This window comes from Equus quagga, chromosome 5 (genome assembly GCF_021613505.1).
Source record: "Equus quagga isolate Etosha38 chromosome 5, UCLA_HA_Equagga_1.0, whole genome shotgun sequence".
Classification (NCBI taxonomy): Eukaryota; Metazoa; Chordata; class Mammalia; order Perissodactyla; family Equidae; genus Equus; species Equus quagga.
Window position 1 is genome coordinate 85,290,246 of NC_060271.1, and position 21,178 is coordinate 85,311,423.

At 43.5% G+C, this 21,178-nt stretch overlaps 1 protein-coding gene across 4 annotated transcripts in view; it reads left to right on the plus strand.

Annotated features, from left to right (window-relative positions):
• SERTAD2 (SERTA domain containing 2) overlaps positions 1 to 21,178 on the plus strand; it is a 114,138-nt gene that overhangs the window by 84,235 nt on the left and 8,725 nt on the right. The window contains exons 1-2 of one of the 4 annotated variants that reach the window (XM_046661556.1): positions 7,349 to 7,634; positions 8,082 to 8,162. The exons of 1 other annotated variant lie outside the window; for it this stretch is intronic. The gene's annotated coding sequence lies outside the window, so the exon portion shown is untranslated. Of the gene's footprint in view, positions 1 to 7,348; positions 7,635 to 8,081; positions 8,163 to 19,530; positions 19,763 to 21,178 lie in introns of those variants that run through there. 2 more of the 4 variants (XM_046661554.1, XM_046661557.1) reach the window with 2 other exon arrangements.

The following is a 21,178-nucleotide window of genomic DNA, read 5'->3' on the forward strand; positions in this document are numbered from 1 at the left end:
TCCCACAAAAGCTATTCATCCACAGCCGCAATATGGACTATGCTACACTCGGTGTAATGAGGCCAAATGAGTCACAGTAAAGTCAGGGAATCTGACTCACTTTTTAAGTGATTTTTTAAAATTTGATGTTACTCTTTCACATGTATGTTTTCTTTTAAAAGAGTAATCTGTAGGGACGATTAAATACATGCGTTGTTTGAGCAAACTCAGGATCATAGAGTGTACATTTATTTGTAACAGAACAGAACGGCAGTGGGCGTCTATGCTATAACATGATATTCTCGTGGTATTTGCTGCCATCCACTCTCCTTTCTAAATTTGGTGTTACAGATTCAACTTCTGTTTTTAAAAAGGGAAGTTACATATAGCTCATTCACACTATTATTTTCTCCTTCAAAGCCAGTTTCTCTGATAATTGCCCATTTAAGGAGTTTCATATATCTCAAACAAAACTTTTTTAAGAATACAGTTTTGAAACAAATAATACTTAGCAAGATTAAATCCTTTGTTCAATATTTAAAGCGTGTTTAGAAAAACAATTGACTGATTACACAAGTGTATCTGCTGTGGTGTTGGTGTTTTTCAGAGGTGCTTGCTTTATTTTATTCTACTTGACTTCACTCTGTCCATTTCGGACATTTTAAATCTAAAAAACTTTAAATTTAAAAATGTAATTTTTTTCAATTTAAAGCAAAGGACTAGTATTATTGGACAGCTGGATAATTTGAAAAAGTCTTGCTTATTCTGGCAACAGCTCTTTAAAGAATAGTTCTCCATGGTCACTGAAAGAAAAGATAAAGTCTACCCCATCTTACCTAAGTGTTCGCTCTCCTCCAGCAAACCAATAAAAATTCAAAGTGGCAAAGAGCCAACTCATTTTCACTTGTTTACTGTGTTTACATTTAAACTGTGTTCTCTGTCCACAGGTTCATTTTCTGATGAGACCTCATAGCCTGAACTTAAATGCATTTCCTGGGCCTCTATATACATTAAAACTTTGAATTTTTTTAACTTCTCAAAGTAGAATTTTTCTAGCTGGGACTTCAAAAAATAGTTTAAATATATTATTTACATTCCCTAAATTGCCATACTTGTCTTAAGTGACCTCTTTACTCATAGGTGACCTAAATGTACACAGTCCTGGATGGTTTCTACAGTAGGTATGAGAATATGCAGAGCAGAAAGTAGAATTTAGTCCAGCCAGTCATATGATTTGCTTGATTATAAAACATAAAAGACAGCTGGTATTAGAGTAATCCTTTTAAAAAGAATGATTTTTCCTATCATCGTTTTGCCAGGTTTTCCTGGGAATTAATATTGGTTGATGATATTCATAAAATGTTTGATTATTGGCATATTTTTATATTCCATGACCAGGAGGAAATGAAGGTGAGATTAATAAGTGGTCACTTGAACCATTTAGGTAATCACTAGAAAATTTGGATAGGCAAGTTTTTTTTTTTATTTGTAATTATCAAATGCTGCTGTATTTTTAAATATAATTTAACTGAGACTTTTAATTCTTAAACTAGGAAGAGAAAAATCTTCATAAAGGAAGTACAGAATAGTGGAATTATGGCACTGATTTGTTTATCTGCAAGGTTGACCCCTCCCCCAATAGTGAGGCTGTATAGATTAACTCCTAACAGTACTTTGTGAGTATCCATTAGTCCTTTTAACTATGTTAAACCCAAATGGCGTATTTTAGAAATGCTGCAAAGTAGTTATAATTACGACGTTATATTGCTCATAGTGATCCCTCTAATGTGAAGGTTCCCAAATACTGCTTAAACAATCTCTGTGTATACTTATTTATATGTACACACACACACACACACAGAGAGCTTAGTAAAATGGTAGTGAGAGAATTTTAGCAGGAAAGATTAACCCCTTGAGTTTATGAAGCTGGTATAAAGTCTTCAGCATTCTTTAATTTATTCACTCAGTGAATGCTTACCAAATGCCTCTTGTGCCAGGTACTGTCCCAGAGGCTAGAGCTAGAGTGACAAACAAGAACGACAGTTTTACAAACCATATTGGAAATGAGTGAAGGGCTGGAGGGTGTGATGTCTTTTATTTCTTTTTGGTGGTGGTGGTTGTGAGTTATTAATTCTGTGGGTTAAACTGTGATGCCAACAAAGCCAAGGACAGGCAGGGCTGGAGTTCTTTCTCTAAGAGACAGAATTGTTACTTCATTGGCTCTATTGTAGGATTGAAGCAAAGTGGGATCCAGATCCTGGCACAGCACTACCTTCCTGGTGGCCTCTGCATGTTGACTCTGCACTTCCTGTCTGTAAACCATCTTCCCTTCTTGAGGAGTTCGTAGTCTTCTCAAGACACTCGGCTGGAGTCTTTCCTGGCTTCCTCCCAAAATTTCAATGGATGTTAGAAACCTCGCAGCCTCCAGACCTTCCTTGTTCTTGGGAGTCAGCTTGAGAAAGGAAGAGTTCAACAGGCAGTCCTTGTCTCAGCCTCTCTTTACTCATCTGTAGAACTTGGGCAGTGGCACTTGTCCTGCCTATGGCCCAGGGGAGGTGTTTTGAAGGGCAAACAAGGGAATCCATGTGAAAATGCCTTGTAAACTGTCCTGCTTCTTTACAAATGTTGGAGTCTGGGGTGGGGGTTGGGGAGCAGGGTATTACAGATGTCACAGGCAGGTGACTTGAACCATAATGGGTAACAAATCCAGGAGAATATGGATAGGACTGCTCAAATCTGTCTTCTGAATTTGAAAAATAATTGAAAGAACATATCCTATTGAAGAGAGCATACATATTATCATTATTTGTACTTCTTTTTTTTTTAGAAATGTATGAGTGTAAAGTTGGTTTTATATTCTTCCAATTTGAGCTGATTTTCTTATTTGAGTCCTAAAACTCCTCCATGAAGGTAGTTCCCATTGTAGTCACCTTTTCATAGACTCCTAGCTCTGAGAGGGAAGGGGCTACAGACATCTTTGAGCTCGAGCTCCTCCTTTTGTGGGGTGTGGAGGTGGCCAATGGTGTCAAGGGTCTGATTCAGCCTCACTGCTGTCTGTGGCTGAGGAACTAGACGTGAAATCTCCTGACAACTAACAACCTGTTGTCTTTTCACCCCAACTGGTGCTGATCCTAAATCTGTGACATAGCAGATTAAGAAACTAAAGGCAACGATTAATTATAGTTAAGTGATTTATTTGTACAAGATCTTCCAGCTCCTGCTTCAGGACACTTCATGTCACCCAGCTGTTTCCCAGGGACAAGGGAAGTCTGAAGGCTGTGTGATTTCTAACATTCATTGAGGTTTTCTGTGGAAGTCAGGAGCGCTGAGTGTCTTGAGAAGAATATGAACTCCTCAGGAAGGGGGGATGGTCTACAGACAGGAAGCACAGAGTCAACATGCAGAGGCCACCGGGAGGGTAGTGCTGTGTGGGGGTCTGGGGACAAGGAGAGAGGTTTTTGAGAAGCGACCACCAGTCTTAGTGGAGTGGCATCTGGCAGGAAGGGAACACTGGAGTTGTCACCAGGAAAGGCCTTTGCTTTCCAGCTGAGGAGAGGGTGGCAGCAGAAGCTGGAGTCTCTCTGGAGAGCTGCTCAGAATTGGACCTCACAATTTATCTGAGGATTTTAATGGAAAGCAGTGGCAAATGGAATAGGAAGGAAGCTAATGCCCGACAGAAGCCATCTTCTCTAGTGATGGTTAGAAGGGACTAATCAGAAATGCTAGAAAAAAGCAAGTGGTTGTAAAAGCATTTTCTTCAAATATTATTATTAAGATCTTGTTCCAAATTAGAATTTTAAATATTGTCAGATTTTTAAAAGAGAAAATGGCACATCTCTAACAGAAGAATGACCCTCTCTGGGTACATAAGGGACAGTCATTGCAAGGCAATCCAGTAACAATAAAGGAAGCTTTGCAAAAGCAGCCCTTCACTGGAGTTGAAGTTCTACGTGTGTGAAGCGTGACTTCAGGGAGAAGCAGGAAAAAAACCTGACAAAAGGCGGGGGAAGAAGAGATGGAGAAGAGTCTGCAGAAGTAGATGAGTTGACTTGCTCCTTTGGTACCATGAAGTTTTAACTTGCTAGTGGCTGAAAAGTACTGAACCTTGAACCTGTCTGTGCCATCTTTGTGAGTCTTCAGTTTTCCAAAGCATTGCATCCTGTATCAACTCCTAGATAATCAGCTAGGTGGTGTGACTCCCAGAACTTTATTTTGAAGATTGATTAATAGTTTCCAGTTATTGGTGAATGGGAAGTCCACATTCATTTAGGATCTCTGTATTTTCCATGACAAGTTTATTTAGCCCAGCCAGCTATATACAATGTATTTAATAACTGAAATGTTTATCTTTTTTTTTTTGCTGTAAGACCAATATTTCCAAGGCATACAGATGATGATTATTACCAGTATTTTAGGTGGAACTTGAAAGGTAAAATACAGTAAAGGAGAAAGAAAAATTAAAGTTTGCAAACTGTTTTAAAGTCTTTGTTTCTCAGCCAGCTGTCCTTGTGTCATTTCTTTGGTGCATGCTAATTAAGTGCTAAAAGTGGCCTTCAGTTGGGGCAGTAGTCTAGTAGTTTGCAAGATGTGAGGGCACAGCAACTTTCAAGAGAAGCCTCGAAGAGCAATCTAGTACCCAGAACTACAAAGCGATGTTGAGAAGTACTTCTCTGAAATTAAACTCATGAGTATTTTTAAAAATTACCATCACAGTTCTATACTTACAAAAGCAATGTGTGTTTTTTCTCCCTAAACAGATATGTTCCTGATAGTTAAATGTAGATGACTGGCCTAATTTCTTATGTGTGAAAGTGAGAGGGAGAAACTCTAAACTCTAAATCCTTAGGGTAGGATTATTTTAAATGGGCTTTTAAATGTCCCAAAAAGTGAAAGTGTGAAAACCACACGTACATGTTTGGTAAATGTTTCTTGTTCTCTTGCTAGGAATAAACAATAATTTTTTTAAAATCATGCCATTGAATACTGAAGGGAGTTGACTTCAAAAGCTCAGGGGGGCCTTTCCTTATCCTCTTGGAGTTGGATTCCCAGGGCCAGGCAGGCATTGCTGTGCTGGCCTGTGGGGGACTCGGCCTGGGGGAGGGGGGTGGTTAACCACCTGGTGCTGGACCACATCAGCAGCTGTTAAAGCTGCCACTTGATGCTTTGACTTCTTGGTGAAGGATGCCAGAATCTAAAAGTGGGGGAAATGGGACTTGTATATAATGTGTGCACTGATAGGATGTTACAACCTTCAAAAGTGTGGAAAGGTGAAAACCATTTCACCCCAAAACTCAGGTTGCTCTCCTAAGAACACAAACCTTTACCCAGCACGCACAGAATACGTGCTTTAGCAGAATCGCGTGTCCACTCTGGAGACACAAAAATTGTTACTTTGATCTTAGTTCTTTTGTACAGGAACACTACATTTGATAATCCGTTTGCTAGAAAATATCCAAGTGTCACAAAAATTCTGAATGTCTAACTTGCTGCTAACTTCAATTCATGAATAAGAGTCTAAATTCATTTTAAATTCAACCAAGCCTCTGGCCTCCACTACAAAGATATCACAGGAAGAGATTATTGCAGCTTCTATTTCAATGACTTTTCCTTAAAGTGAGCGCTGAAAGTATAAATGAGTGGGTGGTTAGGAAACTGTTAGTAGTTAATGTCGTCTCTAAAAGGCAGAACTCTGGAAATGAAAAGTATCTTGGCTTCCTGGCAAAACGTTTGAATGCTATGCCACCCAGGCACAAACTGAGCAGGACCTGCAGAGGGCCCTGAACACTGCGTCCATGTATAATTTGGAAAGCCATTATAATGAAGCTTTCTAAAGACGTCCACAAATAATTAGCTTTTGACATCGGTTATACTTAAAGAAAAATTCGTATAAGATTTTAATTATCCTGAGGGTACAGTAAAAACCTTTTCCTTCCCCTTAAAGATAAAACATGAAACATTGTCTCCTCTACCAACATTTTAACCCAGGTTTAATTTCAATAAAATCATCAATTTGATTGATAACAAATCATTACAGGACAGTTCCAGCGGGTCTAAACTTGTCTTGATGTTAACGACTTATAATCACCTTTATGTTAGGTCTTAAAGCTTTATTATCCTTAAATATAACTAGTATAGTGGACCATTAAACGCCAAAGTGAGCTGAGATGATATTGACTGGGGTGGTAGCCAAAATTTTAAGGTGCCTGAATTACTTTTTGTAACATCTTTGAACTGAATGCACATGTAATTTTTAAGATAATCATTAATTTTCCAGGGGAGCTGTCTCTCTTTTCCTAGTGCTCTTAAATTCGCACCATTTAGGCATAAGCTCAACCTCTCCCAACTAGTGTAAATTTCCCTGCCGAAGTCAGTCTGTAGTTCAAAGCAGAAGCTTGCTTAAGGAGAGGGAAGAGGCTATCAGCATGAAACTTCTGGGCAGAGGACGGGCGCCTCTGACGCCCCTGCGTCTCCAAGCCTGGCTTCCCTACCTGCGTGGGCTCTGCCAGGGCAGCCGGCCGGTTGCCGGGTCTACACCGCGGCGCAGCCTGCCACAAACGATGCAACTCGGTTCCGTCCTGCTCCGAAAGTACTCTGGACTTGGTGACCCATTTCGAGTGTTGGGCCGAGGCCACCGCGCGCATGGGACATTTTCTGCCCCCGGCTCTCCAGCTGGAGCCCCCATCCTGCCATTCGGACATCTCTGCGGGCCACTCGTGCGTCCCGAGACGGGGGCATCGGGGAGTGGCCCAGCTGCGGACGCTGCCGCCCCCGCCCTCCCGGGATGCCTGTCTCGAAAGCACCGCGGGCAGCGTGGACGTCGCGCCCGCGGGTCGAATTTTTGCCCCCCACCCCCCTCGCGGGACCCTGCCCGCCCTGCTGACCGGCCCCAAGTTGCCGAATAGCTCAGATGCTTGTCATATTTGCGGTCGCGCGACTCAGCGGGCTGTGTGCGCGCTGCGCTGGCCGCCGCCTTTGTCACTAGCCGCTCCGTCATTTGCATGAGTATTTTCTGGAGCGTGAGGGGATTGCTGGTGGTTAGTTGTGGTCCCCTGGCCGGAGTGTCTCTTTCCCTCTCCCCTTCGTTTTAAGCCTCTCCTTAAGAGAAAATAAAGGGCGCGCCGGCCGGAGAGGGAGCCGTGGGCGGCGCTGCCACCCGGCGCCTCGCGTGCTCCGCCTGCCCCTTCCTGCTCCTCCGGCGGCCGGGGCCCGCTCCACATTTATCGCGCCTCCCGGGACCGCCGGGGGAGGGGGCGGGGCCGGGCTGCGGAGGGGCGGGGCCAGGCGACGGGCGGGGCCTGCTGAGCCCGGAGCCCGGAGCTCGCGGGAGGCTCGCTGACCGCACGTCACTCCTGCACGGCGAGTGCTGGAGTACGAGCTGCCGCTCGCTCGGTCAGGGCGCCCCCTCCGCCCGCCTCCCGCTTCCTCCTCCGCTGCCTGCAGCCGCCGCCGCCGCCGCCTCCTCCTCCACCATTGTATAATGCTCCGAGCGCGCAGGCAGAGGACGGCGGAGTCTTAGCTTCGGTCTCGCCTCCTGCCCGCTCCCCGGCGCCACCCTCGGGCCCCCGGAGCGGGGGACTCTGCATGGAGCGGGAGTAGCTTGAGGAGTGGGCAGAAACCCCTCCTGATGCGTTAGTTCCCAGGTGGAGCTGCATGTGGTAAGTTCTCCCGGCGCCGGGCTGGAGGGGATCCTCAGATGCGCTGGGCTCCGGATGAGTGGGGGGCGGCACTGGGACCCGGCCAGGGCCGGGAGAGCTCGGGGGGCGGAGGAGGGACCCGGGCGGCCGCGAGGGTCTCGGGCGCCTGGTCGAGAGGGACCTGAGTTGGAGCAGGTACCAGGAGGAGTGCTCCCTCCCGCCGCTTCCCGGCCCGGCGCCCTTGGACCCCTGTGGCCGGGTCCGGGGACCCCCAGCGTTTGCGGGCAGATCTGCTGGGGGAAGGGCAGGGGACGGGCAGTCACGGACCGGGGTCAGGAGAGGGTCGGGAGCTAACCAGAGCTCAGCAGTGGGAACGAGGGAGCTTGAAGCTGTCGCTTTTACAGCTGGGATGTGTGTGCGTGTTGTGTCGGTTGTGTTGTGAACGTGCGAGACTTTTTTTTTTTTAAGGCTCGGATTGCTGGCGCGAAGGCTCCTTCACTTCTGAGTTCCGTGGCTGGGTTTGCATCCAACTTGCTATAGTGTGTTTCTGTGAGTTTCCCTGTGTTTTTAGCTTAAAAACATCCCTCTCTACCCTCTTTTCGCCCATGCCTAAGTGAATTGATTTTGAATATATTTGTATGTTAAACGTAATGTCTCATTGGTGTTTAAGTTAGAAATCTACAAGTCATCTTGGTGGTGACCGCCTATGACTGAAAGGGAGGGGGCTGAGGGGAGCCAGCTGTCCCAAGCTCTGGACTTTGTACCATCAAGACAGAGGGTGCCGTCAGAGGGCCATTGCAGCGAGAAAATCATAAATTGTTCTTTCTTTTTCTTGGGCATGAGTTATCTTACCTTTAGTAGAAGTAATAGTAATAGATTGAGATGGGAGTAGAGTTTGGGGTTTAGTCTTAAATTTCACAAAAAGATTAGATGTAGTTTGTCTTAGAATAACTTTCTGCTTTCAAGCTAGGTAGTTTCAGGATGTTTCAGGAGGTGGAAAGTAAGTTTTTACAGGCACCCAATGGGGAAGGGCAATCAGCAGGATGAGAAATCCAGCGTCAGACTAGAGCAGTTTTCATTTGAGTCGAATTGGACAGCCCCAGTTGGTCTTCAGGAAGATAGTAAATGTTTTCAAGCTTTGTTCATGAAATATGCTTTTTTGATTTCCCAATGTATGTTAAGAAATATCCATAATGTGTGTAAACAGCCTAGAAGTTGTGGTAGCCAATAGGATCCCTGAGGCCTTAAGTGTTCAAAGTAGCCTTTTATAATTAGGGGCTAGTCTCTGACAAGAGTGAAGTGGGCTCTTGGCTCCACTCAACCCCTGGAGGACAGTCCACCTGAGGGCCTCGGGGTTGTTTTGTTGATGGGGGGTTAGTTGCTGGGCTAACCAGGAGGCCTGTCTCACCCCAAGAGCTCCTCCCATTCCTGCCCCTTTTTATAGCAGTCTGTTCTGATTTCAGTGTGCTAGGGTGTGCTGTGTGGATGAAAATACCCATCTTAAGATCGCAGCTTCTGGCATGAGCAAGAATAGCTTGTTCATGGGTCTCTGCTTTCCTGTTCATTTTATCAATTTCTTCATGGAAAAAAAAAAGGAGAGAGAGAGGGACAAATGTTAGAAAGTTTTCCTTTAGCTTCAAGCTTTTTGATTTACTTAGAGGTATTATATGCTAATGTAAAGTTGTGTTCCTCAGGTCTGGAATCCTTTAAAATAATGTTTACTTCTTTCCCCTCCTCCTAATTAAAATGTGCATAGGCATGTTGCTCTCAGGTGAGAAATCTTATGAAATGGATTTGACAGCCTTTTTTTTTTTAACCGCTCAGCTCTGTTCCTGGCTTTATTACAACAGGTAGGAGAGAAGACTCACATTTTATGATACCAACCAAGTGTGTGACAAAAGATATCCTAGGGAACAGTTTTATTGTCCGGAGAATGTCACAGCTTAGGTAACAGTTGCTCAGGCTTGTTTCTCTTAAAAAACTAAGAAAAGGATCTTCAAACAGATGTAGAAAATCATTAGACTCCTATTTTCTGAATTGTCTCCCTTGAAAGCTTTTTTATTTAATTGAGAAGCTGAAATATAAATTTTACCCAGTTGCCATGTACTGAATTATTAACAATGAGCATATAAAATGGTATATATTTTGATATTTTAAAACACACTCAGATTTGTGTAGCAGCTGATAGCTTTTGGCATCTACTATTTTAAACGGTGCTCCAGTGGCAGAATAAAAGTTACAGCGCTGCTTTAGAAAGCGCACACACACATAACAGATAAAAAGGTATAAGGGATGTTGAAGATACATATACAAATACATCAAGATTTTTCTCAGTCAATAAGTAAAGTAGCATATTACAAATTATCAGTATCAAGTTAAACTATAAATTTACCCTCGGTCAAAATATTTTACATTTTAGTAACTAAGAAAGGTAAAAGCTACAGCAGAAAATTGTAGAGGTTTCTTTTGCTGGGGTTTCTTGTTAAAGAACACTAGTAAAGGCATGAAGCTTTTATATTTCATTTATATCAGAAAAATCAAGATGACTTTGTCAATATTATATATAGATAAAAAACATGTCTAGGTAAATATGGTATTTAGGAGTCTGAACTTTAATTGACTTGCAGAATTTTTTTAAGGCTTTGTTGCTACAGAAATTTCGTGTTTACTGTTAATGGCATATCCTATAGGAGATAGCTGTAGGTGCGATAGTTTCTTGGCAAAGGAAAGAGAGAGAGAGAGGTGCCTCTGATTACTGAGTCCAAAGATCAGGTGGATGGTAAAGGCACCAGAGGGCAAGCTCCACTTCTAAGTGAAAATCGCCTCACAGTAAGAGTAACACCGCCTTCATTGGTCTTTTTATTAATTAATACTGATCCGCAGAACATGAGAATCTGAAAATGCTGTGGCCACTGCCTATGTACAAATCATATATTTTCTACCTACTGTTAATAATTATTCCTTAAACAGTTGACAGAAACCCGCAAGCTAGGACTCCTGCTTAAGAAGTGTGTGGATATTTAATTTAGTTTTAATATTCTTGAAGGAAATAGCTACTAACCAAAGTTGGCATATTTTTTTTAAGTATTGTCTCCAGTGGCCAGTGCAGTTGGTATTAAAGGCAAACTTCTGCCCTCTGTGCAGATGCTAGGAAACCCTGTGAACAGAGCTGTCCCCTGGAGCGCCCATCACTCATTGTGTGGAGCAGTGTCTTTCTCCATGAGCTCTGTGTGGCAGTTCATTCTTTGTATGAATCTGTGAATGGCATATGTCAGGCCAATAAGACGACATTCCTATTCTGGGTAATAAATAGATGCCTTGTTGTTTTTTTTTTCTTGAAGATCATGAGACAAACAAAACATGCTTGGCTGTCTAAAAATTTTCTTTGAAATACAAATAAAAATTTCAAAATAAAAACATCACAATATCTTTGAAAACATATGATTTCTAATAGGATAAAAACAGATGCTTACCATTTAAACAAGCACCACATACAGACAATGCAAACTCCCTTTTGGAAATTCTGCTGTCTTTGTGGTGTGAAGGCTCCTAAAGCTGGAAAGGCTCGTTCATCTCCTCTCGAGCTCTGCTGTCCCTCATCTGAACTTAATCGGAGGTACCTGCCCGGAGTCCACTGAAGCAAACACCACAATTTGATTTATCTGTTTTAGAAACCGGGATCGCATAAGCTGTATTCTGCACCCACTGCAGCTTTCAGTTCAGAATGGAGCCAGCATCTGCTCCCTTGTCTGGCCTCCTCTTACACTTGCTCGCTGAGCAGGGACAGCAGAATGAGGGGTGAGTGTGCCCGGCTCGGCACCGCCCCGAGTGGAGAGTGGAGCAAGCTCTGCGGATGTGTGGGGTGGGGGCTGAGGGAGGAGAGTGGAGGACAGAGCGGAGCCGACTGTACAACTGCTACAGCAGGTCTGACTAGTTTTAGGTGCCCAAAGGCAGCTTTGTTTCTCCAGTAACTCCAGGTAGCAGCAAACCTAGGTTCTTAAAACTAAGTCATGTCTGTGTTACTGTCTTTTTTTGTCTCTTTGCAAAAAAACCTGTAGCTTGGCAGAGTTACTATTTAATTCTAAGCTGTTTTCCTTTTAAAATCTGCATAGGCAGCTAACTGAGAAGAAGATGCTAAACCAGGCATTTTTGTGCTTCTGAGGAGTTTCATGTAGAATAGTGAAGACGAGGGGATTCTGGGCCTTAAGGATACACACACACACACACACACACACACACACAAACACACATGCTTACAGTGAGCTGTGTGAACCTGCCGAACAAAAGTAAAAACTGCCACTTGAATATGCCATGGTCAGAAAATTAAATACTAAAGTGTCACTTGCTGCAGATCGACCTTTAGCCCCTCGCTCTCCTCGGCCCTGGCAGGCTGCTTATCACTCCACGCCACGCCGCGGCTCCTGGGCTTTGAGCGAGCCTGCTGGAGTACCCCACCCTGGTGTTCAGAAGTGTTGCCCGAGTTAAACTCAGGGAATCTGAAAGTCCCAAGGTCATCTCACACCAGAACAGGTTTGCATAAAATTCTAGCCACACTCACAAGATAAAGAGGTGGTAACTATTTTAAACTGATCCTCCCTGAGTGGTTATCCCATTTTATAATAATACGTGATACAGATTTGCTTTTCAGATTTCTTTCCTTTTGTGAGGAGGGAACTTCCATGTACGTGTGTACCTCTGTGTCTTCCCTGCTGTCATAAGAACCGATCTGGCTGAGGAATTTGAGCACTGTGGTCTGCAGCTGAGGAAGAAAGTTTCTCACTGCCTCTCTGCTTGTCATGATCCTGGTGCTGGACTTTTCTGAACAGTTTTTAAAACAGACTGATTTTTAAAAATATTTTTTACCATATTCAGAAATATGAAATGAAGTAGATTTCACTTGGTGATGATTGCTAGCTATCTGACATTTGTTGGTTTACAAATTCAAAATGTAGATTCCTCAAGTGGCACCTGCCTTCTAGCTTCTAAGATCCTGATGGGAGGCTGAATGGACTGTCAGGGGCTGGCAAGTGAGGTGGGCTGGGGGCAGCCTCTCCTTACAGATCATTGAAGATCATTGAAGTTGAAATATTATGAGGTAGTTTCCTTAGGAAATAAATATTTATTATATTCAGTGTGGTACTCTGCTTATTTTTATTGTATTTGACTACATGACTTTGCGTAAAGTTCTATGGGTCGTTAATTGTCAATACACAGAAGTCCTCGGGAAGAAATAAATACATTTTATCTCAAAATAGCCCAAAGTAATTATTTAAAAAAATAAGTGGCTACTGTATTTACAAAGTATCATTCACTGCCCTCAAGTTTACTTTGTATTCTCATTTCCTTTTTCTACTTTGTGAATTATTCAAGTAAATGATATGAAATTTAAATTGTCTTTGTGAAACCTTGTCACTAGCCTGCCTAATTCTCAGAATTAACTAAAATAAACATTCTGAATAATTATGTTGCTTACATGGGACAAATATTTACATAGCAGAATAGTTAGTTCCTCCTTTTTACATGTCTCTTAAGTATATTTCTATTATCCTATACCTTAAATTTTTATACTCGTGTCATATTGTGGAAACTTGAAAATTTTCTTCTAAAGTATCCAGATTTAGAGGGGCCATCCTTGTGGCCGAGTGGTTAAGTTCGTGTGCTCCACTTCAGTGGCCTGGGGTTCACTGGTTTGAATCCTGGCCACAGACCTACACACTGCTCATCAAGCCATGCTGTGGAGGCATTCCACATAGAAGAATTAGAAAGACTTACAACTAGGATATACAACTATGCACTGAGGCTTTGGGGAGGAAAAAAAAAAAAGAGGAAGATTGGCAACAGATGTTAGTTCAGGGTCACTCTTCCTCACCAAAAAAAAAAAAAAAAAACCAGGATCCACATTTAGAGTGTACAGCACAATTTTTAATTTTCTCAGTAAGTAAAGATAGAAATAACATTTCTCTGATTTTCCTCTTTAGACTGCATGTGGAAGTTAAAAGATTAAGTACGTTCTGTATTTGTGAAGAATATTTTATAGCATGTCTTCTTTTAAGTGATTTTTCACAGTAATAAAGCATTCCAAATTTGAAAGCAAAGAAGATTAAAAACTAATCATAACCTTTAAGAAACACTTCCATGAAAACACTTCCTGATGTGGGATACTAAGTTTTTGTTAGTTTTATTCAGTGGCAAGTAGTTGGCTAACAAAATCTAGAAGGCAACCTCTTATTTTAACTAGGATTCAATTTTATTTTTCATGGATTTGTTCTAACAAATTATATTTACATGTTTTAGTGTGACTGTTTTATATATCTGATGGCTCTCTTGAAAAAAACAACTGTCAACTACTTCTGGCAAAGCATTTGGTTTCTACCCTAAGCCATTTTTCCCCTGACATTGTTTCTGAAGGGTCTCTAGTGTGAGGGGAAAAACAAGGTATCTTTGGGGAAAAGATGCTACAAGAGCGTTGAAACCAGAATCCCATCCAAGCAATTAGAAATAGAGGAGAAAAAAATATTTTCATTATGCACGGGAATGGGGGTGGGGCGAGGCTGGCTAGCCTTTACAGCACATAATCTTAAGGGAAAGAAATTCATATCTAAGAATCCCTTACCTTAATGATAATGAGGCTTTAAATTCAGCATGCTAAAGATGGGTTCCTGGTACCAAATTAGTTTGAAGTAGATAATTTAAATGATTATAATAATATATTTATTGAAATAATACTGTAATATGTTCATATTTACCAAGTTTCAAGTGGAGAGATTGGTGATAAATAGTTCATCTCTTATGAACATTATAGTTGAACACGCAACTCGTAGAACCTCAACTTGTAATTTGAATAGAAAGAATTCCAGCAAGTAGTTATACAGTAACTTGCTTCATTCTCTCTCTCAGGTTAACCATGTTACATTTTACAATTAAATGGCTCCTCCCCAATATTCTTTATGAAGTTTTCCCAAATCACTGCCTGAAGCCATATCTGTTCAGCCTGGAGGTAATTTCCTGTTATTAAGAAGCAATAGGATTATTGAAGGTTTTTCTGTGCCAGTAAAATTCTTAGTGCTAACCTTGAAACCATTGTGTGGTTGGGAGTCTGCTTGAGGGCTCCCACTGGAAATTCTGAACCATTGGCTTCTTCAAGTGCACATCTTATGACTTGAGTTGTGTGTGTGTTGTTGTTTTTTCTCACTTTAGGAGTCCTCTACGGATTTTAACCATGGTTTTTGAAACATGTGTTGCTTACATACAGGCAACAACCTTTTCTACATGCAATATTTCCAGAGTTTGAACTATAGCATAATATAATTTAGTTTGGACTTGGCAAGGCCCCTGACTTGCTTAGCAGTGTCCTGTGGAGACCTGAATTTGGGAACAGTCTTGGAAATGTGTCTACTTGGAGAGATTTGTAGGTAGAAAATGCAGTGAGTAAGCAGACTTCAGAGGTATTGCTCTGCTTTGCCCCCTTGTGGCTGGATATGACATGCTTTCGTTCACAGCTTAATAGGAGTTCCTTCTTGTGCCGGGGGTGCTTGTTTACATAGAGATTCATAGCCTTCTTCTGTGGACAGTAACCTATCAGGTTAATATAATAGTTCTCGCTGAGGGTATAAATAATTTATTGTGCATATTTGATTTTTTTTTAATTTGTAGAATTTTAAAAATATGTTTTGGTGTGTTGTGTTTCTTTACTTTTTTATTATGGAAAATTCCAAACATACTCAAAAGTAAAGAGAAGAATACAGTGCACCCCCTTGTATTTATCACCCAGCTTCCACAGTTATCAGCATTTTGTCAATCTTGTTTCACCGACATGGCCAGTTTTTTCCTGGAGGATTTTAAAGCAGATTCCAGGCATCATAGATTGTATGTTTTTGTTAAACTTAAGTTTAGAAACTGTATAATTCTACTCAATCTTCTAAGTGTGCAGTGCTTTTAGCCAGAATTCTTGGGTAAAGTAAAAGAATTGTTAGCATTTCTATTGTCTGGAAGAAGGTGAGTGGTGTCCCCAGCTTCATTTAAGAGTTAGGTTTAAAACCTAAAATTTCCAGCCGGTGGAGAGACCAGTAAGCCAGGATATTAGAAACATTTTATACTACTTAACAGTTACATTCTTAAAAGCCTGTTTTTCTTTCCAGATGTTTATTAACAAGGCCATAATTTATTCAAAGAAATATTTATTTGAAACATTCTCTCCCAGAATTAGACTCTATTTTGCCTACTAATTGCAGTTAGGTGTCAACATTTTAAAATTTTCTTTTCTTTTTCCAAGAGAAGAGATTATACTTGACAAACCAACAGTATCAGAAACTGTCTTCAATTTAATAGAAGTATGTAAAAATCCCGAGAGGGAAAGCTAGAGTTTCTTAAAATATGGACTTTAGAAGACATCCCAAACAGTGAAAGTTGTTTTTTTTTTTTTTCAATTTACTTAGAGGTCGACTTCCTGGCCGAATTTCGGTTTATCTCGAGGCTTTGAGACGCTGTCAGGGAGGCAGGCTTGTCCCCGGCCATCCCCGTCGAAATGCAGAGTGTGATCGTGAATAAACAGCCGGTGCGGTGCCCTGGGCCCAGCCCCCGCGGCGGGAGAGCCGGGAGGAGGCGCCGGGGGCAAACAGTGGTATCGGGTTACAGCTCCGGAATAGCGCCCAAGCGCGCTGAACTGGCTCAGTCTAGCGACTGGCTTCATAATTACATTGCTGATTTGTTAGGGAAGGCTTTGTCTTACTTACCAATTAGCATGGATGTTACTGCGGGGACTTCATCCTAGATGAGCTTTGGTTTAAAAAGCACAAGCTCCTCTGATCCGGGCAGCTTTAGGGGTTCTGTTACTAACACCCTCCTCCCTTGCCTTCTGGGAGCCCTCGCCCTGGCTGTAAATAAGCCCAGAGGCTTTCTCCCCTTTGGAATTTTACCCCTGCAGTCTGCCATTCCCCTGGGCCCCAGGCAGGCACTTTGGGGTGTGGAGGCAGCCTTTGGGAGAGCTGGTCCCCCTCTCCCCACCCTCCTGGAGGCTCACGGAATCGCCGCCCTGGCACTTTGTGGAGGGCTGTCAGTCCTCCTGTGCCAGCCACGGTGCAAAGCACACCCCTGGGCAGCACACCCCTGGAGGCCTGGCCTGCTTTGGTTAGCTGTCTCTGATCCCGCCAGCACCACCACCTACTCCCCACCCCTGTCCTTTTCAGGGTGGCCTTTTTGTTCCCTTGGTGTGTTTTGTTGTTACTTAGGAGAGGGAAGGTGTTAAAAGCATAGACATTATCAGATTTCTGACTCCTGTGCGTTTCTTAAGGTGTAATATTTTATCAGTGTAAAAAGTTGTCCTAGCAGACGTGGCTTCCCCCCATTGAAGTAGGATCGGGTTTTTCCTTCCTGCCTGGGCATTGCTGTGTGACAGTCTGACAGGAGAAGAACCGTTTCTCAGAATCCCGCCCTGTGGCTGGCAGGAGGTGGCCTTTGTTAGGAAGAGAGGCTCTCCATTTGGACCACCTCAAAAGCAGGGTCCAAAACACATCTGTGGGCAAGTGGATGGGGTGAGGAGAGAAGTGAGGTTGTTCTGTATTTCAGAAGTTGTCTCAAAACCCCTTCTGGCCGGCCTCTCTCTGCGTCTCAGAAGTCTGTCACACGCACAGAAATTTTGCCAGGGGCGCTTCTTTCTTCTCCCACCACCCCCAAGAGAAACCGAAAGAACATGTGTGTGTGTTTCCACTTAAGGGGCTTGGGGTTGTGGCGGCCCAGGATGTCAGAGTGAGGAAGTAGCCTCTGCCAGCCTCATCGATGACACTCGTCACACGTCTTCTCTTAGCTTCCATTTTCTTCAAACAAGGTAGATCCATGACAACAAATCATTGTTGGGAATTGTTGGTGTTACTGTAAATGCTTCATTTTTATGATTTTTAGTGTCAGCATCAGCACTTCTGGACTCTTCAGCAAGCGGCGGTCACACCAGTGGTCACATTGGATGGTGTCGTTGAAGAGATTAGGGATATGGCTTCATAAAGCTCTCCTTTGAATTAGGAGCCTTTTTCTTAAGAACTATTAACTAGTGTTTTAAAAACGTTTTTACTGGGGGCCGGCCCCGTGGCCGAGTGGTTAAGTTTGCGCTCTGCTTTGGCGGCCCAGGGTTTTGCTGGTTCAGATCTGGGGCGCAGACATGGCCCCGCTCATCAGGCCATGCTGGGGCAGCGTCCCACATAGCACAACCAGAGGCACTCACAACTAGGATATACAACTGCGTACTGGGAGGCTTTGGGGAGAAGAAGAAAAAAAACATTTTTATTAAAGTACCACATGCATACAGAAGTGTGCACAGATCCTAAGGCTACAGGCCAGTGACTTATCCCAAAGCAAACAGCAGTGTCTTTGCCACCCAGGTGAAGAAGTAGAATGTGACCAGCTCCCCAGAAGCTGTGCATCCCGGTGGTAACTACCTTTCCCCGATGGCAGGCACCGTGGCTTAGTTCTGCTCTGTTAACTGACTTTTAAAACACGTCACTCAATCATGAAGCCTGCTACGCTCTGAGAAGGGAAGACACTGGACTTGTAGTTGTTATTCACTAGTCCAAAAGGAAATTGCAACAAGCGCTTGAAAATGTACATGTGGTACAAACCGTTTGGGCCTTTTTAGGTGTTTCCAAGAAATGGCTTCCGGGATCCCCCATCCTGTGCTGTGTCCTGACAAGCATCGCTCTACCCGAGTGGTGCTGAGCTGGGAGCCATTTCCACGGCCTCCCAGGTGTGCCGGGTCAGCTGCCTCCCCACATCACTGCCTTTTGATCATGTGGTCAGTCACACCTTCCCCAATCATTTCCTCGCTTCAGAAATTGGGACTGAGGTATCAACTTTGACCCCCTTTTAAAGACCTTTTGTAGCATGAATTCCCTGGATACTGAGTAGGACAAGATGGAGGGTTTTCCTTCTGTCTGGAGTAGTGACTATTGTTTGGGATGAATTGGGTTAAAGCATAATGCAGTCCTTTACATCTTTTTTGCCTGGCACAGAGTCAGAAAGCCATGGGGAGGGCTCCCTGTTCAGGCCTCTCACAAGCCCCAGCAGTGAGGCTGCCGGCAGGGGCAGCACAGCCCCTCCGTGAGCCTGTCAGTCAGCAGCCAGCAGGCTGGGGCCTCTAGGAAGCACCAGTGGGCACTGAGGGCTGTGGTGAGCCTGCAGCTTAAAGCAGTAGGTTTTGCAAAAACAAACATAGGTACAGACAACAGATTGGTGGTTACCAGAGCTGGGGGGGTATAGAAGGTGGGCAAAATGGGTAAAGGGGGTCAGTTGTATGGTGATAGATGGAAATTGCACTTTTGGTAGTGAGCATGCTGTGGTGTATACAGATGTTGAGTTATAATCTTGTACACTTGAAACTTATGTTATAATATTAATGTTACCTCAATTTAAAAAAGCGGTGGGCTTTGTTGTCATTAGGCTTACAGAAGTGGTAGTTTACAAAAGTAAATTTACTATTCTTAATTTTAAAATCATAACATTTTGACAGTTCAGATAACATTAAAGGAGAGTGATTTTTTAAAAAAATTCAAAGGCATAGGCTTTATGTAGTTGAAAAACATTGAGTTAAAAAGAACTTTTCTGATCTCTTGTTTTTCTTAATGTTGGCATTTTTTCCCTTAATGGCTTAAAAATATAAAAGCTGTGAAATGTTAACCTGTAACACATAGGTACTATCTCAGTTCCTTTTTGTACTTTGGACATAAGGCCTCACTGCTGTTCCCTCTAAGATCACAGCAAGAAGAGTCTGGGTCCCACTGAGCCAGTGGGATCTGATGATCAGTCTGAGAGGCTGAGCTTTATCGTTAAAATTGAGCTGAAGACATCTTAATTCTACATGGAGTGTTTTTTTAAGGTCAGTTGTCAGTTGCCGTCACAAAAACGCCGTTCATTTCTTTCTTGCTTAGACACAAACAGGGAAGACCTTCCGGCTGAAGATTAATTGAGTAAAGAAAGATATTCTCAGGCTTAAACACAAAATGGCCGCATGGGGAAAAGAGGAAGTCATGGTTCTCGAAGTGAGGTCCTCAAACCAGCATCACCTGGAAACTTGTTGGACATGCAGATTCTCAGGCGCCCACACCAGACCTGCTGAGAACCTTGGGGAGTGGGAGGGCAGCATTCTGTGCTCACAAGCCCTCCAGGTGAGTCTGATGCTCACCGAGTTCAAGAACTAGCGAGTGAGACAGAGGCATTCGCCAGAGCCCTCTGAGCTGGAGCTGCCCTGCCACCTTCTGTGCCTCTGGTCCTAGCGCATTTCCTTGCCCAGGTCCACTCTGTACAGCAGTCACCTCTGAGGCCCGTTAGCTCTCCCCTTTCTCATGCCCTCCCTCCCATGCACAGATCACACTCAGGGCCAAAGACACACACCCCTCCCATCTTTCGCTTTATCACTCTTCTCTGGCAGTCCCTCAGTGTCTCTTCCCGTTGTTTCCATTTTACCATTCATTTATTCAGCAACGATTTATGGAGCATCTTCTCTGTGTCAGGGACTGCCCTATCCTGAGGATGCAGAGATGAATGAAACAGTCTCTGCCCTCGTGGGGCTTACTGTCCTGAGTGGAAAACAGACATTAAGAGACAATCCCACTTTAAATATAGATCTCAAATCTTGTCTCCAGAAGCCTCCCCGATCCCTCTAGTCTGTAACAGTCTCGGGTTCCTCACCATGCGAGTCCCTCAGACTCTGGCATTGCAGACTCCCAGATAGGTACTGTCGTCTTCTGTTCCTCTGGTACTTCTTCTGCTCAGGAATCTCTGAGTGGCATTGGTTACTTGTGATCATTTGCTCAAGCAGGTTGTAGCTTTTCAGGGCAGGGTCCTTCCTGGGGAAAGCTGCACACTTGAGAGCCAGATTTGGTGTATAGAGAGAGTTTTATTCAGTATTAAACTTCCTGGAAAGCTCCAGAAGAGAAGTTTTCATTTCTGTTGCTACCCATGAGTTTTGATCTTTATTCTCAAAACTGTTTGCTGCAGTTATAATTGCTGAAATTTATGCAAAGAAAGTCAGAGTGCTAGGAGTTTGTTTCTAACAAGTGTATTGGGGAGGAGGGTGTTTTATCTTGCACCGTATATTAAGAGCCAGTGGAGAGTACCTGTGGTTAGTTTTAGGCCCAGTTGGGTGGGCAGAAAAGGGAGGGAACACCCACCTCACTCCTCCATATGGGGGTCTCTAACCAGCCCTGAAGCTCCGGTCCCTTTTGGGACTTTGACTGAAAGATTGGGTAGAAAGCACGGGCTTTGGGCTCAGGTCTTCACAAGCCAAGGGAGGAGACACAATGGGGTGTCAAGCCTCAGGGCCGCCTAGAAACCGGACTTGTCACAAGCCCCGCCTTTCAGTGAACTCCAGGCCATCATCCCGAGTCTGTGTTCCACAATTGGGGGCCCTTCAGGCCAGAACAGCAGATGCCCCCTTCACTAGTGTTACCTTGAAGCCTGCAGTGAGCCCCAGCCATTGCTTCATCTTCAGACTGCAGCCTAGCGAGGCCTTTTAAAAGGTCACGTGCCTCTCCAATAGCGTGCTTAAAGAGCTATTGTTATTTCTTGGAGTGCCTGAGGGA